At 40.6% G+C, this 23,478-nt stretch overlaps 2 protein-coding genes and 1 long non-coding RNA gene across 3 annotated transcripts in view; 2 read left to right on the top strand and 1 right to left on the bottom strand.

Annotated features, from left to right (window-relative positions):
* The window catches only part of LOC134546181 (glycosyltransferase 25 family member-like), a 344,576-nt gene that overhangs the window by 80,773 nt on the left and 240,325 nt on the right, over window positions 1-23,478 (bottom strand). The gene's annotated exons all lie outside the window — the stretch shown is intronic.
* LOC134546177 (uncharacterized) lies at window positions 17,324-20,381 on the top strand. Its single transcript, XR_010079090.1, has 3 exons — window positions 17,324-17,849; window positions 17,969-18,060; window positions 19,215-20,381. It is a non-coding gene; the product is annotated as an uncharacterized LOC134546177 (long non-coding RNA).
* LOC134546178 (trace amine-associated receptor 3-like) overlaps window positions 22,032-23,478 on the top strand; it is a 233,750-nt gene continuing 232,303 nt past the window's right edge. Inside the window, exon 1 of the mRNA XM_063388763.1 lies at window positions 22,032-22,094. The gene's annotated coding sequence lies outside the window, so the exon portion shown is untranslated. The remainder of the gene's footprint in view (window positions 22,095-23,478) is intronic.

The following is a 23,478-nucleotide window of genomic DNA, read 5'->3' as shown; positions in this document are numbered from 1 at the left end:
AGAGGAGAAGCTGATAACTTTTTCCAAGAAGTTGCATGATAAGTTCAGCATTCAGTTTGTCGATACGTTCCGTTTCATGAGTCGGGGTCTTGCTTCGCTCGCTGAGTTCTTGCCGGCAGACAAGTTTGTCAGTACTGCTGAGTTTTTCGCGCCTGATGAGTTGGAGTTGGTTACCCGCAAGGGTGTCTTCCCGTATGATTTTGTCGATTCTTTTGCTCGACTAGATGATACTAGTCTTCCACCTATCGGCGATTTCTACAATAGTCTGACTGATTCCATGATTTCAGAGATGGAGTACGCTCATGCAGTGAAAGTCTGGGATAAGTTTCAGTGTGCTACTTTGGGGGAGTACGCTGACTTGTACCTAAAGACGGATGTTCTGATTTTGGCGGACGTATTCGAGAATTTCCGTTCCATATGTTTGGAGACATATAGTTTAGATCCGTCTCACTATATTTCTTGTCCTGGATTCGCTTTCGATGCGATGCTTCGAACCACAGGTGTACAGCTAGAGCTTCTCACAGATTACGACATGTATATGTTTGTGGAGGCTGGTATTAGGGGAGGAGTAGCGCAAAGCATTAAACGTCATTGCGTAGCCAATAACTCCTACATACCTGAGACATATGATGCATCCAAGCCATCCACATTCCTGGAGTACATTGATGCAAATAATTTGTACGGGTGGGCGATGTCTCTGCCGCTTCCAATTCGGCATTTCCAATGGGCAGACACATCAATTGATGTCGTGTCTGTCCCAGATGATTCTCCTACAGGCTACATTATTGAGTGTGATGTGGAGTACCCTCCCGAGCTCCACGAAAGTCATAAAGACCTGCCATTTCTCCCCGTAAATCAGTGCCCGCCCGGCTCAAAGCAATCAAAGCTGATGACAACTCTTGAAAATAAAGAGCACTACATTGTCCACTACAAAAATCTACAGCAAGCAGTATCTCATGGGCTGAGAGTGACTAAGATACACCGAGTCCTACAGTTTGAGCAGTCGGCATGGTTGGAGCCCTATATTCGGCTGAATACCAACAAGCGGAAAGCAGCAGCCAACGAGTTCGAGAAGGAGTTCTTTAAGCTCGCTGTGAACTCGACATTTGGTAAACTGATGGAAAATAAAAGGCGGAGGCTCAAAATGGAGTTGGTGTGCTCCGAGAAGAGGTTCAAGAAGTTGGTGTGTCGTCCGTCCTTCAAGGACCGTACAATGTACGAACCGAATTTGTCTCTAGTCCACCTTAATCACGAGACCATCATTTTCGACAAGCCGATCTATGCCGGACTGGCCGTACTAGATCTTTCAAAGACTCTCATGTACGACTTCCACTACAATACCATGAAACCCCGTTACCATGACAATATTCACCTGATGTATATGGATACAGACAGTTTTGTGTATGAGATCCAGACAACAGACTTTTACTCAGACCTCAAAGCCAACCCTACACTGATGGCCAAATTCGACACCAGCTGCTACCCTTCCGACCACCCATGCTTCTCCCCCATCAACAAGAAAGTTGTCGGTAAATTCAAAGATGAATGTGGGGGAGAAGTGATGGAGGAGTTTGTAAGCCTACGGGCCAAACTCTACGCCTACAGGTGTGGTGGTAAGAGCGAGAAAAAGGCCAAGGGCATCCAGCGATGTGTGGTCAAAAAACACATAACATTCGACGACTACCTGGATGCCCTGCAAGACCACCGCACAATGAGGGCAGGCGTTAGAGCAATTCGCTCCCGTCAGCACATACTCTATACTGAGTACAGCAATAAGCTGGCCATAACGTGGGAGGACGACAAACGGTTGATCTGCGAAGATGGTATCCACACAGTCCCCCACGGATATGTATGAGGCGACGAATAATTTTTTTTTCCTGTAAATAGTTTTTGATTTAAATAGTTTGGCAGTTTGGTAGTTGTTTCCATTTGTTGTATAGTTTTTTTCTGTTTTTTGTTTTATAGTTTTCATTTTGTTGTACAGTTTGTGTTTTTGCTGAATAGTTTCCATTTTTGTTGTAAAGTTTAAGTTTTTTGATGTATAGTTTCTGTTTTGCTCCATTTTTGTTGTGTAAAATATGTTCTTAATTTAATAAATACAATTTTACCTACATATTGTTTATTATTTTTAATATAGAACCTATATCCCACGAGGTACTGATACTTATAAATATCTTACAGAATGGTGAAATGTAATTATACACAAACATTAAAATATCTGCTTCCATGCAGCTTTTAAACACGAGTACGCAAACACGGACTTGTTTAGGAATGTAATTATACACAGACATTAAAAATATCTGCTACCATGCAGCTTTTTAAATACGAGTACGCAAACAAGAGAAGAGAATATTACTTGTGAGTTAGAACTCTGAAAAATTTCTGGTCCGCTATGATGGGTTAATAAATGTTTTTTTTTTTAAATTATCATTACTTTAACTATCGCATCCACAAAGATAGTATCGATAACATATATTTTAGTTAAAACCTATAAATGATAAGACTTTAAGAAAAAATGGTGGTTACAACAGCAAAATGACTGTGGATTTTGTGGTTTTCGTCTATAAGGGTCATAATAATGCTGGTACGGGATAGGAAATCGACCTTACATACACTAACGTACTTTAGAAACCTACACCCGATGATAACATCCATCAGATGAAATCAAGATGGCGGTCTCCAATAAATAAGATGGCTGCCTCCGGCAGACAACGATGGTATATATTTTTTATTTTGATAGTAAATTTATTTTAAAGAATGCGGTGTAACGAAAAATTGTAACAGGGGTGAGTGGGGTGTTCGATAACGATATCATTGTAACATAGGAGTGGGGTGCTAGATGGTGTATACGTAATATAGAGGAATTGGGTGTTCGATGCGCAGGTATTTAATTAAAATTGTATTAAATAATATATTTTTAAATTTTATTTTAAAATTTTGATTATTTAATTTTTTATAAATTTTAATTTTTTTCCCATTAAAATCGGATAATACATAAAGATTTTCAAGATGGTGGACGAAACTCAAAATGGCGGAATGATCTAGAAAACAAAATGGCGGAATGTTCTAGAAAAACAAAATGGTCGTCGGGGTCAAAGGTCAAGGTCAAAAACAAGATGGCCGCCGGAAGTGGCGTAATCCAAGATGGCCGCCGGAACTGACGTAATCCAAGATGACCGCCGCGGATCCCCGGATCCCCCACCCCACACCCCTGTCCCAGGATGAACCAAATACACCTACTGAAGGGAGTTATTTATTTTTTTGCCTTGAAACCCTTGTTTTTTCAACACCTTGCAGTTATGGTTGGTCGTAAAAAATTATTCTGACAAAATATTTTGGTATTACTCCGAGTTACAATACTTTTGAACGGATGTGATATTTTCCATATAACGGGAGTTAAAGCGATATTTCTGTTTTTCAAAAAACCTCCACATGGACCCCTTTGGTCGGATATTAACGAACTCGACTGAGTTTTTCCACCACTAGATTTTATTTAACAGTCTGTAAGTGATTTGTGAAAATTTGCGGCAGTTATCTTGTCCATAAAATTGTGATGTACAAGTACTTTCGAGTTGACAATTGTTTTCAGGTCAATGGACCATGAAACGAAAAACTATATAAAAAATTTCTGGAAGTAGCACCATGGTAACGGTTACAATAGGTAGTATTTCTTTAAAATCTACCTAATGAAGGACACAAAACTTGACAGTGTAACATTGGTTGATTCACACTTTTTTTTTGTTAAATAGATTCCACGCCATTAAAAAAGTTGTACGGGTCAAAATAATTATATTTAGAAAGTAAAATTACTGTTTTTTTATGTCACACTATTAAATTAGCTCTGAATATAAATAACATTCTGAATTTGGTACAGATGAATCGTACGTGTACAACCCATACGAGGGACACGTGCGACCACTGTAGATGTTCTATTTGTTAAGTAATCTTTTTTTAAACTAATCTTCTAAATCAGAGTTGTTAACTTTTTATCATCCTTCCTAAACATAATTAACAAAATAATAAACACTCAGTAGCAACGTGATTGGATCGCATGAATTTGGTATTTTCCTATTGATTTCGAGTCGTTCGGGTTATGTCGAACTACACAATGTTACAGTGAGGATACTATCCAAACGCGCAATGTTACACTAACGCGAGTTTCGCAGGTTTGCACTAGTGATAACTGGGGACTGGAAAAGTTCGCAGGTTCAACATATCTCCAAGATAGACTCTACGATCCTATGCATGCTCGGGCAAACGTCTCCTACACATTGGCTGCTGACTTTGTGAGGCATCTTTCGATACTTCTTTGAGTGAGGCTCTCTAATCGGCCCTGAGTCCTGCGGAATAACGGCGAAACAATAACAGTACGAAAGTTATAATTATTTGAATATTAGTAAATCACGAGATGAATCCACGAATTTTCCCGGTCTCTAGCGATACGGCAGCCACGAGCTGGCGCAAGTGCGGAATGCGGGGCCCCGCATACCCCCCCCCCCCCCCCAAAGGGTAAGGCACGGAGAAACAAAACGACAGCGCGGTCGCACGTCACTGCACCCCCGCCCCCCTTCCCCAACAACACAGCACCGAGCATGTTCGGCGCGCAAACACGGCGAGCACCCGACACACGTCAGACGTCAGACAGCGGCCAGCGGTGCTGATTGCCCCTCCGCCGGTGTTGCCAGATGTACTTGCACCGAGGTCTCTTGTCGAGTGCGACGTACGGATAGAGCTTTACTTTCGTGGAGTAAAGGCTCGGTCTCACACGCCATGTTCACTTTTTCATCATTACTTTTATTAACAGACTATATCTGAAAATTTAACTTGTATCACCCAGTGAAAATGCGTTGAAACTATTCATGGCAGTACATCAATTGCTAGGGAGGTATCGAGTTAAAATGTTAGAAACAGCCCTTAAATTAAAGTAGTGACGAAAAAACGAAAATCAACAACATGGCGGGTGAGATTGAGCCTTAAGAATAGCCAGGAGATGGCATGCTGTGACGAAGTTGAAGACTCTTCCTACCTCATCGTCACCGTGTTGCAACACCCAAAAATACTGCCAAAATGGTGCTTGACCACGCTTGATTATGGTCAATAAGTATGGAACCGAAGAAGCATGGAATACATTTTGAGTATATATGACTGTCAAGAACTAACAATAAGGCAGATCCTTAAACGATAAGTGCGATGATCCAGGGATCCGAATTCCACCCACTATGGTCCTGGCCTCTCTACAACCTCACCCCTCTCCTTTCCTTCCCCATCCTTCCAGAGTTTACTCTGGTGGTTTCAGGCATAAGAGCCAGAGATCCATCCACAGTACGCAATCGCAATAAATGTTGTTACATAGATCAAGTTAATATCGTTAAAGCACAGGATATACTTTAGTGGATTAATAGGGACTATCTGCTAGAAATAGTTCTCCCTGCGAAGACATTGACATTTAGTATTGAATATATATATATATATATATATATTTGCGAATGACTGATGAGTGGTTTCAGCCATTGCTGGGTGTCGCGAGCTCAGGCAGCCCAGACGTCCCTGTGCTTGCCGAGGCAGGGTGATTCCGCGGTGGTTTCACACGCGTATGAATACAGCTGTAAGAAAATACTGTCAATACACACTATGCTATGGTTTTAAAAAAATCTCTTAATGCTTTAACAAAAGCAATTTTTTATATTCAACTTTTAAAAAATATGGCATAAAAACTGTTGAAATGAATATGGCATATTTCGGTACTTACCTTTCCACCCATAAAATAGATCAATTACCGACCACTACGCAAACGACAATCCTTCATACGAAGAACTTGAGAACTTTTCCTCACAAGGGTTGTTTCGCGCTGCTAACACAAGCCGACGACCAGGGACGTAACTATAAAAGAGGGGGAGGGAGAGAGAGAGAGAGAGAGAGAGAGAGAGAGAGAGAGAGAGAGAGAGAGAGAGAGAGAGAGATACAGTGCTTGTGCTCCGGGCTCCCCACTGGAGGGACGGCGGGTTGCTGCTTGACTGGAAGAGTAATTTTTATAATAGATATTTACTTGAATATGTAGTGTTAAATACAAAAAAAAATTACTGTAGGGCAGATGAACTTAATTATTGGTATTGAAAGATACGTACATGTATATAGTCAATTATATATAAGTATAAAAAAAACAGGTATTATTCGCGTACTATCCAACTTGCAATATACTAAAAATGAAATGATTACGGAAAAATATATTGATACACTAATTTGAATAAAAATATTTGGAATAGTGTATTTGAATTAATATGTGATGAAAGTGTGAGGTGTGGTCGTGAAAGTTTTTGGTTTGGTTGGTTTGGAAAAAAAAATAAATAAGAGCACCGAGTAGAGTTCTTGCCCCGGGTGAAAACTATTCTGGTTACGTCTCTGCCGACGAACCGTTTACAACAAGACCAACTCTCCCCAGTTAGAGCTGGTGACATCAAGCGATTGCTCAAGACAGCTGGGTCGTCGACGCTCAGACTTGCGTATGCAATCACGCGCCCGGTTAAAATGCGCCTCGCCGGAGGCAGGCATTGTTTCCCCGACTGCAGGCTTCGGCGCTCTCGTCCAGACGAACACAGCTGCTGTTTCCGAACAGCGAGGCCGTTCCTTTACCCATGATGACTCACCAAAATGATATGTTTACCTGAAGGATGTGTTCACTATGAAAAAATACACAAATTCTTTCGGCGCTAACATAATCTGGCGTATCGACAGTCAATTGTTTGCGTTTACAAATGTTTTGACGTGACAACGTCTAATATATCTATCAACGCCGGCTGCACGCACGAAAGTGTCCCGTTACGCACATGGTTCCGTTACACTGTGTCCCGTTACGCTCATTGTTTAGTTACGCTGTGTCCCATTACTCTCATTGTACGCTTGCGCCGCACCGACAAAAGTGAAAACTTAAAACTTTGTTTATAAATATGTAATATGAAATAATTTATACGTCAAATGTACGTAAGAAAATGAATCTGATTACTAGTATAATTTCAAGTATTTATTCTTTTATTATTAAAAAAAAGTAGCATCTGTCGGCGAGTGCAGTAATAATAGGTTATGTTACAATTGACTAAAAATTATGGTGATTCATATAATTGATGATAGATATATGATTACAGTTTATTTATATGAAAACTTGTTCATAATTATATTTAAACTTTAGAGCTAAACGGAAGTTTTTAAAATTAATTATAAGTCATCTACACGTGAACTGTTTCGTCGACTGTTTATAAAGTGAAGTGAAAAGTTAATGTGGTTTTCATTGCTTATTACAACAACAATTTCGGCAATAAAGGTTAATTATTTTTGCATTTTAAAAATTTGATTACTAGTATAATTTCAAGTATTTATTGTTTTATTATTAAAATAAAAATGATTCAATTTTATTCATAAAAGTATGCAATCATTTCATCAATGTTTTGTTATGACGTCACGTTAAACTATTGTCCGTAAACCGACTTTGCAGACAACCAATTTTTTACACTATATCTATGGACAATTTTTTTATAAGTTCAAGTAAATAATTTGATAAAAACGTATAGACATAAAAGGGTGTAGACGGAAACAGGCTGGCTTAGCAACGGAATATCGTTACATTATTAATACCAAATGACAGCGCCATAAACCCTTCAAACGCCCCAAGGATGCCTGAAAGGATGCGAGGCACTCAACCTTTCTCGAAAGGCTGCATCGGAGATTCTGTTAGGACTTAGTCCAACTACTCGGAAGAGCAACAAAAAAATCTGGCATCTGCTAAGATGCACGTTTCAAGCATCCTTTAGTTCAGGGTTCCATTTTATAGTCATTGTTACGAGGCTGCTAGAAACAAGGGCCGGCCAGCCAGACCGGCGTCATCTTGGTGGGATTCTTTGAGAAATGCACTTTTTTTTTAACAAAAGAAAGAAAAAAAGGAGCGTTACATGCAGGAATCTCTCTTTACTCCAATCGTACAACTAGTTACCTTTTATTAGCGGGCCACTTTCTGAACTATAAACTCTCTCTCCCCCCCCCCCCAAGTCAGGCCGGCTAAATGTTTCCCTGGAGGGTTCTGCAGGTTCCGAGAGCCCCGTCGCATGAAGTGGCGCAACCAGAACGACATTGTTCTCGTAGCTTCGAATGTTAAATCACGGGACTTCGATAACGCGAAACTTCGGAGGGCTACGAGCCCTTCCCAAGGCGGCCCAGGAGAGACATAAAAGGGGAGGAGAGGGCGAGTGAACCCCTTGGTGCGCGACATCGGGCAACGAGCGACGGGCTTCGTGCGCGAGGCAGTGTGTCGGGACCGAGGTGCGAGGTAAGAGACGAGCAGTATAGTCTCACTGTCGAGCCGAGCTCCAGTGGGGAGAGTAAATAGTAGACTCATAGTAGTGTGATTAATCTGGGGACACACGTTTAGAGTGTTGTGATTTAATTAAAAGTGTAATTATTATTTAATAGATAAAATCTAGTTAATTAAAAAGGGTTATCCTTTCCGCGCCTGTCATTCCCACAGACACTATTATTTAAGGGATATTTCTGTTAATTTTAACATGGTAACTTCATTGCAGAAGTTGTTCTATTACAAATGATTTCGACAGATATTCACTTAGTGTAACATATTGAGTGTAACATTTCGCGCCAGTTTTTGTAATTATTATCACTTGCGCGACTTTCTCCGTCGGAATCCGGAGAACACTATTTACTACACATTAGTCAGGGATACCCGTCAACGACAGGATAAATTCAAAAATTTACAGAAAATATATTTAGTTCATCAATGCAGAACATAAAAAAAATCACAAAAATAATTTATTAACATAACTTTAAAAAAATCTATTGCAAAAAAAAAAAAAGTACTCCCCTTCATTCCACGTCTGTATTTACCCTATTTACACCGGAACCCAGAACACGAAGTCATAATCCGGCGTAGTATTTTTTATAGGGTATGTGGATCCAGTCACCTGAAACTTTGATGTGCATTTTTCGTTTAGAAGTATATGTGAATTCACTGCTATTCGTACAAAGCCATCACGCCGTTCCCCCCTTCACGCCACATCCGTCTCTGATGAGCTGAATGTGGACGGTGATTCATTCACTCAAGGTTTTTTTTTTTTTGCATTTAACTCGAAGCATTACGCATTTTCGAGAGGAAGACCTCGGGGGGGGGGGGGGGGGGGGTCCGTCAAATGGGCCGACAGACGTCCGATATATAGGGAAGGAAGGGGGGAGGGAGGGAGGGAAAGAATAACGTGGCGTCCCTTTTTCCGCGCGAGGTGTTTCGTCGGCTCGGGCAGCGAGCTCTTCCCCGAGCACGGGACAAAGACCGTGATTGATGAACGGTTCGGAAAGTCGGCGCTGCGCTGTCTCCCGGAAGACAAACCGCCGGTCTGCGGATGCAGATAACCTCCCCGCGACTGAAGGGGAGGGGGTTGTCTGAGAAATAATATCCCTCCGCCGCAAGCCGCGGGCTTTGTAAACAACTGTAACAGTCGTCGTCGTTCGGAGCGGGGTTGTTTGCGAAACCACGCGGCGCGGCGACGGAAGTTTGCGAGGGAAGACGAGAGGCTGAGAGGGAGACATCGGGGATGGTCCTGGAGGCTGGAACTAAGGAAGCAGCCGAGAAGCTGCGGGCTCGTCAAGGTAAAATGAAGGTAGAGAGACACGAAACGAGGTGGCGGGTGGTACGAGGCACCGGACTCGTATTCCACAGCACCTGGCTTCGAATCTCGGTCATGATTTCACCTTTCCGTGGTTTCCGAATCACTCCAGGAAATGCTGCTTTCGAAATAGGCCATGACGAAATCCTGCCTCAACATATCCCTGATTTGTTTATCTCTATAGCGACAATCTGTCAATGAGACATTAAGAAAAAGTATAGATAAATAAAACAAACACGTGAGCGAGTCTTTCAGTACTTGCCAGTGATGTGTACCTAACATCCAACCATTGTAAGAGCAAATTCGTGTGTTCTCACGTTGCAAATAATACTAAACTCGGACGGGAAATTTAACGTAAATGTACGCAAATTGTGTTTTCAACTACATTTCTTGACGCAAATCACATGTAGTTTCCGAGCCCAACGCTAGAAATCGTTGTCGGAGCAGCTACGTCGACTACTGAATCATTTGATTTGCAGACAGAAATTTTAAACTAAGAGAGCAACACATGGACATTTTTTAAACCCCGGTTATTGAACTGATTTTCGACATGGAATTGTATTGAAACACTGCCCAGCTTTTAAAATTCAATAAACAGTCAATACTATAAAGTTTCCCTTTGACTTTATGAACTTTAGTTCGCGCCATCTGCCACAGAAGGTAGCACTGTGGTTACACATTTCCGTTCCATACAACTTCCGTTCTATTCACGAAATTACTTCTACCAAATGCCGTATTCCTAGAGCTAAGATGTTACACATCAAAATTTCGAAGACGACGCGATTAGGAACAACAAACTAAAAGCACAGTGTTCCATCGGGGGCCGGCTCTATGATAGCCTATAGAATCAAATGGGCGCGTGGCCACCACGCGCGTCGCAAGTGCAACTTCACACTCAGTGATCCACTCGAATGATAAAGCTAAACAATAAAGTACACCCACAGTAACATGACAAATACCGAGTAGCGGCGGTCAGCAGGTCGAGTGTGTCGCAGTGTGTCCGCGGCGTAACGAAAAATGCAGCACTATAGCGTCGCTTCATTAACCCTTGCCCCGAGAGTAACTTTCCTCCTCTCCCTCTCCGACATCAAGATCCCCACTCTTAAGCGTTTCACTTTTCGTTTCTCTGATGACACATCGCCTCGAGTTACCCTACAGACTGTAAAAAAAGTTTCGTTTTAAAACGAAACTGGATTGTAACTAAACGTGATCTAGTACTCCATTGGTGAGAGAGCAAATCTGATGGGGGTAGCATACGACACCCGGTCCCATGACCAGACACAATTGGGAAGCATAGCCTATTATTCCAAATCCGTGTTGTTATCTTAAGTCACAGAATGTTTTACTCTAACTCATCGTATAGTCATTCTTTTTCATTTCTAATTTATTATACTCTTCCATAGCCTGTATCTTCTCTTACCTCGTTTCTTTCTTCCATATCGTCATTATGCTTCACCGTTTATGTTTTTAGTTACTCTTCTTCAGTTCTCATCTTTGATCATCTTCGTCATTCTATACTATTCTAAAATTTTATTTTCGTCCTTTTAATTTTTTTTATTCTGGTGTATTCCAGCCTCAGGCCATACCTCTACTCGTCTTCCTGGAGCGGTTCAGGACAGCAACTGGAGCGAAGCACGCCGGATGTCAGAGGCGCCGCGACGCCTATCGGGCGCGCAGCCCCGCTCTGCGGTCTCGCCGGCCGCCCAATCGATTGCGACCGGCGATTCGGACGGGGAGGGCACCGCGGACCGCACCAACCTGTGATCGCAGCTCGCGCGAGGACCGCCAACAAGGCCCGGCGCGACGTCACAATGACGTCGGGCGCCGCACAACCTGCGCGGGAGGGAGGCTGTGCTTTTACCGACATGCTGCGGTATCGGCTTTCCTCCGATTCCAGACGTTTATCAACAAATACTTCGAACCAGTCAATAACAATAGTGCTATTAGCCAGACAAGAATTTGAATTATGTTCATGTTTCTTCCCTTCCACAAATATCATAAAAAAAATGTGGGGCAACTTCGCGTCGAAGGCGAATATTTCACCGACGTTTTGGTCAGTCATAGAGTCGCCATTTTCAGGGTAGCTGTTACCTACTGAGGTTATTGTAAATTCTCTCGCCTTAAAATATAATCTCGCCTAAGAGGAAAGTGTTTCCTCATTGGCGCAACTGTGGGTCAATCAGAGCCTTCCTCTCTTCTGGTTTCCCCGAAATGTCGGGAAAATATTATCCTTCGATGCGGCTAGAATCCACACGCGAAGCCACTTCAGACAGTGGCCGCGACAGCTCGCGATACCTATTACAAATAAATCTGCGCTGGTTTATAGCGAAACCTTCGTAACACTTGCAATACAATAACAACGATGACGAGTAAATGTAAACACCCAACCTGTAGGGTTATGTCATTAGATACGAAATAAGCGTTAAATAATGAGAATAAACAGCGGTTAAAAGAAATGGGGGTACCCCGAGAACTTTCATCGGTTCACGGCAACGTCGCCATGTTTTCCCACTTGCGATAAAAACGCCCTTAACTCAACCGGGAATCGAACCCGGATCGCCTTGCTGGGAGGCGGGTAACCTGACCACTCGACGCCGCAGTTACCCCAATTGTTAATTTAAAAACACTAACTACACAATAAGCTGTCGACTGTTTTACTGCTCGTTTAAATATTTCTTTTTAAAAGTTAATCATGATTTTTGATCATCTCTTGGTGCGCGTAAGAGAATTATAGTGGAACTTCTTGGAAGTCCCATAGTTGCACTATCATGGATCCTATTTGATTTATGTATACAATTAGACAATAAAAATGACACGTGGTTTCCCGCCTGAGGCAGGATCTACATGGATGAAACGAGGCTGACACTAATAGCAGCCGGCTGTCCTACCCGATAGACAGACTTGTCGTTCCGACCAGCCTGGAGAATGCGTGAGATAAGATGAGATGGGTATGGAGCAGCGACAGGATGAACTGGTAAGGGAAACGGAGTACTCGAGAATACACAAAAGCCACAGCAACGTCCGCCACGTTTCCTACTTGCGAAAACTCCGGGTTCGATCCCCTTATCTTGGTGGGAGGCGAGTGAAATAACCACTCAACCACCGCAAAGCAATGATAAATTTAAATAATACGTAGTTATGATCGCAGATAGGTTTTAAAAGTCGAATAAAACGAATGCACTACACTTGCATGGTTGCTGGCTTGTGTTTATTGGCGGCTTTCACACCAGGTACACGCATCCAAATTTCCAGCAACGGTTGAGTCAAGCGTAGTTTCAATGCTCGGGGCTTAAACACAGACTCCTATAGTCTCATGTTTTCATTTAATAGCGGTCGCGCGGTTCCCTGCCAATGGTAATTAGGTGGCTTCCGCGAAGTGCGTTAATTCCACCACTCGCATCGCAACCACACCTTGTTCCCATAAAGCGCATCGTAATAATTAATTGAAAAAACCGAGCTCATGTTTGGTTTTGCAGTTCATTAAATGCACTTGCCGTGCAATTACTTTAAATTACCACCGCAGAATTTTAAACTGTTTCAAAAAGACAGCCAACATAATTTTTTAGTACTGTACAACCACGATGAACAATTTTGAAACAATCCAAGGCGGCGTTAATTTCAAAACCACATGTGAATCACGCACGCAAGTGCAAATGCTCAAATTATTACACGGTAAACTTAAATATCTTTCGGGACCAGCATGTACATACCCTGGACATCCAGTTATGGGTAAGTATGTCTCCAAACCCAAACGTCTGTTCACCATATTTCATTCTCCGACATGATTAAACCAGCTCCAGGTAGATCTTAGACTGAAATATTAGTTAACTAGATGCTGCTATTTTTTTATTTGCTTAGTGTCATTTCTGGCTCAACACTGCATTGATACAGCGTTACAGATGTTGTTAAAAAGTTTATTTTATTTTTAATAACTCTTTATCTAGTATCTATATGTGTTGCAAAGCATTGTAAATCAAAACAAGAGAAAATAGAATTTTTCTACATGGCAAAGACTCTATGCAAATAGAGCGGATATTGATATGTGTTCTTTGGATACTTCATTAGACTTATTGGTTGTACCACGAAATTAGTAATATTATCAAATACTAGCTGCAGTACCCGGCTTTGCCCGGGCTGAACACCGGGTGATATATTGTCCGCGAGTTACAGCAAAATGGATAGCGATATGTCCAGTGTGCTGGACATTAAGAAATGATACATAATTACTGTTTGTGTATTTGTGACCTATGATTTTCTGTTTACCCATGGCGATCGGTTGAAAGGTTTAGAAGTTGATGCGCTACAGCGCCATCTAGCGGCGAGTTACAAAAAAAATGGATGGCATAAAAACCCTCATGATACCAACATTCGATGTGCCAACTTTCATGGCGATCGGTCAAACGGTGTTAGAGTTTATCGACGTCATACATGCCAACATCAAATTATATATATTCTTATATATCGAAATTTTGGGGCTTTCACTTTTGCGGAAAGTGGATGTTCAGGACCTCGAATGGTATGGAACACTCCATCTCGAAAGAAATGATATTTAAAATTCCTGAAATTTTCGATATTTTGGGGCTTTGTCCCCAGAGGGGGAGGGGTGATTTTGAGGACCCTGAATGGCAGGGAAACACTAAAAATCGAAAGAGAATGATTTTTGAAATTTTCTAAATTTTGGGGCTTTGACCCCTGAGAAGGGGGGAGGGGGTTATGTTCAGGACCCCGAATGGCTCGTAAACACTCCAAATCGAAAGAGAATAGGTTTTCGAAATTTTGGGAAATTTTTTTATTATTGGGTCTTTGACTCCTTGTGGGGGGAGGGTAGTTTGAGGACCCCGAATGGCTCGGAAACACTCGAAATAGTAAAAAAGTATACTTAAATTTAAGAAATTTTTGAAATTTTTCGTAATTTTGGGGTTTTGCACTGCCCCCCTCCCACAAAATCGGGTGGTAAGTCGACTTTGGGTAAAAGTTCCACCATGCCCCAGACACTTTAGTTCGTAATGACTTAATTTTAATACAATTTCCTCCAATTTTTCGAAATTTTGTGGCTTTCACTTTTGTGGAAGGGGAGGGGGTGGAGGTTCAGGACCTGGAATGTTTCGGAACACTCCATCTCGAAAGAATAGATATTTGAAATTCATAAAATTATCGAAATTTTGGGGCTTTTTCCCAGAGGGGGCCGGGGGATTCGAGGACCCTGAATGACTCGAAAACACTTAAAATCGAAAGAGAAAGATTTTTAAAAAATTTTAAACTTTCGAAATTTTGGGGCTTTAACGACATGGGGGGGATGGGGGGGGGGGGGCGAATGGCACGGAAACACTCCAAATCGAAAGAGATATAAAGGAATATAAGAATGTAGGCATTTACTGTACTCCTATCTACCATAATAACAATATTGACAAATAGAAAAACTTATTACCTACCTATGAATAATGATTGACGCGGCGAGACCTCGTGGACATAGAGAAATGACACACACTCACTATTTGTGTGGCTATGAAACATGATTTTTTTCTGCAATTTAAATTGTAATATACAAAAACGGTATTGAAACTTGAAACAAATATGGCGACACTACAAACTGTCAAGATCTTTATATTTTTCTTACTCCCTACTTAGTTCCTTACAATAGAAAAACGTAACGTAATGGCTGAAAGCTATTGCTCGGCAGGCATAGAGGAAGGACACTAACAGTGTGTATATCTATGACACACATTACATAAAATTAAAATATATTTTTTTAACCCGTTTAAAGATTTTTTTTTTAGACAAAAGATAGCCTATGTCCATCCCCAGGATATAATCTATCTCCTTGCCAAATTTCATTACGATCCGTTCAGCCGTTCAGCCGGGAAAAGGTAACAAACAAACAGACAGACATACAGACAGACAGACAGACAGACAGACAGACAGACAGACAGACAGACAGACAGACAGAGTTACTTTCGCATTTATAATATTAGTATTGATTGTAACAGGGACAATATAAAAAACTCGTAAAAAATACGACAGACAAGTGATATCAGCGAACCTGGTGGCGTGGAGTGTAACTACGTTTTTTACAATGTGTTTTAAGTGCGTGAGAATGGAATTTAGGGGCGTGGAGTGAAAATTGCTTGAAAGCAATGCTGTAAACTGTATCGCGCTTTGGCCAGAGTTTCCCATATCGTCGTATTACGATATTTTATATTATTTATTTAATATGTAGAACTTAACCAGATTATGTTACCATTGGAATAGTGACATGTAGTTATTTTAGCAGTATTTACATTTTATGTGTATTATCTATGGTCGTTAACTAGAGCTAAGAGCTAATAAGAACATATTTTTTGAGAATGGAAAAGAAATACAAACGTTTCATTATTAGTAATGGTTCGTCTACCAATAAGGAAAGATCAAGCAAGATTCTTGAAACATGAATAGGCTATTGATTTGAATTGTTATTTTAGCTGTCTAATGTTATGATAATTCATGATATTGACGTATAATTTAAAGTAAGTCAAACTATTCGTGTATTTTAATCAGAACTATTCCTTACGAAATAAGCACATAGGTGTGCTTATTTGCACTTAAGTAAGTATTTGTGTGATATACATTATTATAACATATATTTTGTGGTGACGCCAAGAACATAATTCTAAAACAATCAGATAATTTGCATTTTTGAGTTGCGAAAATTAAGAAACGATATAGTATTTTGTACACAACTTAAAGAAATATGTTGCAATTAAGGACATTAACGTCATCAGTCAATCGAGTCATTCACAACCCAGAGGTCGGAGATGTAAGACCTTAAGTTCAAAGACTTGACTCGCTGCCAGACATTTCTATTTTAAATTACTTTTAATGATTTCTGTTAAAACAAATTGAGAAAATGTAAGATGTTTGAATAAAATTCAAACTCTTGTTTGAGATATTTATTTAGTGTACTATAATTATATATAATTTTCAGTTATATTATTTGTATAGCTTTGCATGTTCTAATAAATATTTGCTATTTTGAAATGCAAACAAGTATCAATTCACGTGTAAAGATATTAGAAAAACACTTAAAATTGTGTCATTACATATGTTCAGACACATGAAATTAAATACCTATGCATTAGTAAATTAAGTTTTAGTTTAAATATTTAATATATATATTTTTATTTTTTTCAACCATTTATTTTGCCTTTTACTTGGCACATCTGATCCCTTAATACACTATTTCAAATTAGTCTGGTTATTAGTCTTAATAACAGGAACAAGTACTGTGGTGTTTTTGTATCTTATTTAATTATATATATATATATATATATATATATATATATATATATGTGTGTGTGTGTGTGTGTGTGTGTGTGTGTGTGGATATCTTAGCATCGGCGCCCAACCATAGTCTAGTGTTACTGAAGTTGTTTACCATACACTTATTTATACTTTTGCTTATAGAGTAGCGAATAACTATACATACGTGTATTAGAATATTACTAGCATAACCTTTAATGTGCAACATTCTGCTTTCGAAAACAACGCTCCAGGTATACGGAAAACTTTACTACACAATGAGTCCTAAACCTAAATTCTGAACGTCCAAAACTTGTGATGCGTCATTTTGAAAATTGATGCCTCACGGAACCTGTGTGGCAACCTCTCTAAAGTTCACTTGTAAGGGCGGGTACAGACTAGAACATTTCAACGGACAGAACATTGTTCGCGAACATGTTTGCAACCAATGTGGACGGGAAAACGAACATTTCCCCGTAACAAAAAATGTTCGGTTGTTTGTTCGGTTGCGATCCGATATTTGTCGGTTTTTGCCCGTCACATCAAAGGATGTTCGCCGTGGCTCGGATAACAGTCTGGACGTCGCTGCGAACACTTCCTGCGAACATTCAGTTGTCGACGTGGAGCGGTGTTGTCTTCACGGAGTTAGTAGCGGTGCGTGACTCTTTTGTTATATGAGAATGGAGTGGTCCAAGGAAGATCAAATAAAACTGATAGATTTGTATAAACAACAAACAGTGATATGGGACCCAAACAATGTTAATCATTTCAACAAAATTAGAAAACAAGACGCGTGGGAAGAAATCGGGGCCGAAATGGACAGAGATGTGGACGAATGTAAGAAGAAAATGGAGAGTTTGCTATCAGCATTAAGAAGGGAGAGGAAGAAAATGAAAGACACTGCTGGAACTGGAAAAGGTGGGTTCATTTCAGTTTTATTTTGTAAAGTGGATTCTTTTAAAACATTAGTACATTTTGATTACGTAAACAAAATTTTAAGTCGCACAAATTGTTCTACAAACAGTAATTTGTTACAGGAACTGACGAAATGTACAGAAGTTCCTGGTTCGCTTTCGAAAGTCTACGTTTCTTGCTGGACAAAAATAAACCAAGAAAGACAATTTCGACGGTAAGTACAAGTTGCTTGGTACCAAACGTTCATACTAAGCATATTCATCTTGCCACGTTACTTTCCCTTCTCGTGTAAAATACTCCGCCAACTCTTCCCTTACGTCAAGTACTGCATTCTTTGATCTGCGGGGAACCCTTGTAACTGGCAACAACGAACCCATATCTGTACCATCATCCCTCCAACGCCCGTGTATTACGTCTCCCGCTTCTTCATTATCAAATGTTCCCGGGGGTGTGTAAACTGTAGCAGATTCTGGTCTTTTTCTCAAGAAATTGTGAAGCAAGGCAACAGTCATTACAACTCGCTCAGCATTTTGTGGTTCTAAGAGAAGAGGTTTCCTCAGCACGCGAAAAACTGAAGATGCAATGCCGAACACGTTTTCCACAACCCTGCGAGTACTGCACAACCTGTAGTTAAAAATCCGTTCCTTTGTCCCTTTACGATGATAACCAGCATATACCTTCATAAGGTTGCCCGACAAAGGAAATGCTTCATCCCCAATAAAAAAAATATGGGATATCTGTGTTTCTGTTCCTCAATGGGGCGGCGGGAGGAAGATGCAATGAGTTCGATGCAATCCTTTTGCCCAGCTCAGAATTTGCAAATACGCCACCATCCGATATTCGGCCTTGGCATCCCACATCTACAAATAAGAAATTGTAATTGGCATCTACCAAAGCAAAAAGTACTATACTGAAAAATCCTTTGTAGTTTATGTACTCGCTTCCACTATTCATAGGTGACTGTAATACAACGTGTTTACCGTCGAGCGCGCCTACACAATGTGGGAAATGCCACTTGCTTTCAAATTCTCTTGCTACTGCCGCCCATTCTTCTTCAGTAGTAGGAATCTGTAACAGATATATTCAGAACCACATGTAACGACCGGTTGTTATAATTCTCCTTTGACATTTATCCCATTTATTTCATTTACATGTTTATGTTTCTGCCTAACTCAGTGGCAACTAGTCCAATGAAGGGGACGCAGAAACATTATTATACACACGTATTTGACTTGAAATTTTGCAAAATGCAAGAATTACTGTTGTGTGGTGTAATAACAATTTAAACGATGTAGCTATAAAACCAGTGAAACATTATTTGGCTCAAACGATAATTTATTTATAATTACTTATTATGACATTTTTCAGATGCGAGTAGAAAGCGAAGAGAGAGACGTAGAATGTGGTGCAGTTGGAGAATCAGCACAGGAAACTGTACCGAAAAAGAAGAAGCAGCGAGTCGAAGATGCACGTCTGGACAAAGCCTTTCATATATTGTCGTCCACCGCGAGTCAGCTTAACGATGAGTGCCAACATTTTGGAAATTTGGTCGCATCTAAGTTGAGACAGTACAACGTTGATACTAGATGTACAATTGAAAATGACATTATGGGTATTTTCCTTCGCGCTAACAGGGGTTTCTACAATAACACTCAGAATTTTATACAACCACACTATCCATGTCATTTTCCATCGGACAACTCTGTCATGCAGTCAAACACTGTATTGTCCAACCCTACAACCCCGTGTCCTTCAGCAGGATCACCTACCTTGACGTCTGATGATGATGATTTCATTATTCACGATCTCTTATAAAATATTTTTGTTTTAATTACAGTGCTCCTAATGATTTGTAACACAGTGTAAACAACTTTGTCATTTCTTATAAATAAATGTAGAAAATTACGTTAATAAATCTTTCAATTACACAGTACCGCAGAATAAGTCAATACTTACCTTAATGTAATCCTCAAGTCCTTCGATGAGAGCAGAACACACTTCAGGAATAACTGTGCTGATAGTCTGTTTTGAAATTTTAAATACATACTGAAGGCTGGTATACGAATCACCAGTTGCTAAAAAACGTAATGTCAATGCCAGTCTTTCTGTAATTGGAATTGCTTTTCTGAACGACGTATCTCTCTTACCAATTTTCGCTCCTATCAAATTGATCAACCACTCAAAATCTGATGGGTGCATTCTTGTAAAGTTCTTGTAAAGACCACTGACTGACTGAAAACTTAAGTCTGCCAACAAGTTCGAGCCACTATATGTTGTCCTACTTTCATACAGTTTTGTAATCCACCAACGGCGAGATTTCCTTCGCTTTTTAACCGCATAGTGAATGTAAATATATACAGCTGCTGCTACTTGCGCCTGTGTACTCATCGTGCCACTGCTAAGTACGGAATGGGTCACAGGGAACACACCTCGAACAATGTTCGCAAACAATGTTCTTTCGAAATCTGAACACTGTTCGTAAAATGTGTCGAACACTGTTCGCTGTTCTGTTCGCTAAAATGTTCTAGTCTGTACCCGCCTTAAGACGTACCCTCTGCGAGCTGCGAGGGAGGTGTTAGCCCTATTTCTCGCTGAATGCTAACATCTCGTTACAGAGCGGCAATTTTACATTATAAATTGTGGGTCGGGAGAGCTCGGTACGAGGCACTGAAAGATCACCTCTTTTGCGGTGACCTAAATTCCTTTATTCTTCGCACGGAGGCAACCGCCAGCCATGAATTCCTGAGCTTTCAGGAACGCATAAAGAACACGTAGGTACAGCCTCTCGTTCCTGACCTAGAAGCCTTGAGAAAAAAATTACCTCGAGAGGTTTTAAACGTTGTGTAATCCAATAACCGTGCAATTAAATTAAGCAAGTGCTTCCATTTTAACCTCATAACATCGGGTTCACACGAAAGCCAATAAATAAAAGAAGGGAAGTGTTCCTTGACAACTCGTATCAAAACTACTAAACCATGCATCGTTCAAGTTTTACATGGCCAAAGCAATATAACATAGGATATCGTTGAATTTAAGTCCAAGAACACGAGGTCAGCATTAACGGGAAGTCTATGGAAAAAGTACTGCTTGTCCACTTCGTCTTTAAAAAAAGAGAAACCCAAAATCAACTTCGGCAACCATTACGAAACTCATACAATGAAGCGAGTGGGGAGCATTTCGTGGAACTTACAAAATACATGCTGCAACTCCATATATTTTGTGAGGCTAAAATAATAATTTCTTCAAAGTTTCACATATTCCACCTACTTCTTAGCTGTATCTCCCACCTCCTTACTCCTCCCAACATGAAACTTCTACTTTCCACCTCTCTTACGTTTTTAACCCCTTCACTTAGTTCTGTAATACAACGGTTGTTAAAGGGCCCACCTAGCCCTGTCAGAGGTGGATTTGTGTTAGTGAAGTTGGTTATAAGTGCGACTATCGCGGTATTGCCTCAACACCCAAGGCTCTCAACTAGCGCGCAAGAATTCTCGTCGTTCACAGGGCAACTATGAGGTTTGAGTGGTAAACGTAACATTATATGGTGGAGAAATGATAATAAAAGTGTTATGCAAGTGATTTCAAAGATCTGAAGTCGGCTAAGTAAATGTGCGATAAACTGATTGGACTCGCACTGCGAGGTTGTCGAAAGTGCGTTTGAGACGAAAGTACATCGAAATTTTAAAAATTCAGGCCAAGATAAAATGTTACGTGATTCAGAACCTCTTGCCACCATATTTAACATAAATTATGTCATGTATGATGTATAGATTTTGGTTTAATATAATTAGTACTTAAAAATTATTCTGAAGCTCTGCACACCATATATGTGCCGAGGCAGGGGTCTCAAATATTTTTTTTTTTTAAATGTAAATACTATTTCGGCAACAGGTTTCCAAGGAAGCTGTTTGGTAAATTACAGTCCATTTACTCCGGCTGTGGCAGGGGCGAGCACGACAGGAACTCGACCACTGATCGCCCGAGGAGGCGCGGTCTGACCAGGCTTACCCACGCGCGCACGGGGGCATATATTCCGGGCGGGCCAAGCGAGCGGCGGGGGATTACCTCCGGGAGCAGACAGAAAAGGACCCAAGGGGCTGGAGCGGGAAGGGGGGGATGTCGGGCGTCGCGGCGCCTGCGCGCGGGACGCCCTCCGGGCGCCGGAGTCGCGGGTCCAGTCCAGTCGGGAGGCGTCCACGGCAGCGTCGGGACGCTCCGGCAGGGGAGAGACGCGCCCAGCCACAACAGGTACTGTCTCATCTCCCCCAACCCCCTCAGGGAAAGGTCACAGCACGTGGAAAACATGAAGGACCTTGCCGTGGGCGCTCCGTGGCTCTTTTCGGGTTTACCACCCTCTCACACAACGCATTTCGCCACTGCTCAATTCCATAGTTTCATTTATCATCATTTCCTTATGATCTAGATGTTGATCAAACCGTAGGCACATAGAACACGGAGAAGGATATAAAAGTGCGACTCTTACAAATTCAATGCGTTAGCTTTATAATGATGATTTAACTACTCGACGATTGGTAGAAGATAATTACTGCGCAAAAAAAAATTGTAAAAAAAAAATTACATAAATGAGGAAATGCAGTATTTTGGTATGCAACACCACAAAATATGTGGCTACCAAAATAATGTGAACTAGTTTTTTATTGGTTTGTTTGCCTGATAATAGCTGATGGGCCCAAAACTACTTCAGAAACAAGATATATATGTCGACAACTAATTTTTCTCCCACGTGGGTAGGCTCTAATTGGTCGTTATTAGTCTCATAGCGTATATAGGAGGTAGTACTTTTCGCTCTAAAAACCTTAATATGAAACCATCACCCTGATAATCCCCTGTAACTACCCCTTTAATATGTTATATTTGCTGCTTGGATGTTTAACATCAAGGAAAACCAAACACAACTATGAACAAACACGGGGTAAATTACCTATGGTCATTTTTTTCACAAAATAAAGATAACAATATTTGTAATGCTATACAAAAATCAATCAAGTATTACAAATTCGCTAGGGACAGGTTACACAAGCTAAAAACGTCGTACATTAATTTTCACTCGAATGACATTTGATCCGCAAAGTGTATTAATTATCCCGAAATCACAAAAAAAGAAAGAACGATATTAGACCTATGCTTGAAAAAAATGTCTCCTACGATCACTGTCGCGTGGTCTCGCACTTATCACCGACATGGACATACCTTGTACAATTGAAAACTATTTTTATATATTAAAAACGCGTCAACAGACAACACTATATCGCAAATATTAACACGGCTAATCAAAAGTTAACTGTGGCGTAAAGACAATGCATACTCTATTCAGGACTATCCCAACATTTGTTAAATCCACTTATGAGACAGTCATATGATTCAAAGCAAAGGCTGGTACATGTGACAGCAAATCGATGAAGTAGTTCAGTTCCACGACTTGAGCTGGACTCACAATAGCTCTGCGGGCGCCACGCAACCAATCGCGTGTGAAACTTCTGTGACGTCACCGCGACATCGCAAAGCTACACAAATGAGCGTTTTAATTTTGTTTTCAAATGAAGTTTTAAATTGATGCGTTTATTATATCTTTATTCGTGTATTATTTCAAAGTTTTGTTTAGTAAGTTTGC

The sequence above is a fragment of the Bacillus rossius genome, chromosome 1 (assembly GCF_032445375.1).
Source record: "Bacillus rossius redtenbacheri isolate Brsri chromosome 1, Brsri_v3, whole genome shotgun sequence".
NCBI classification, from domain to species: Eukaryota; Metazoa; Arthropoda; class Insecta; order Phasmatodea; family Bacillidae; genus Bacillus; species Bacillus rossius.
The sequence above is the reverse complement of the archived record's forward strand: the minus strand, read 5'-3'. Positions and strand labels throughout refer to the sequence as shown.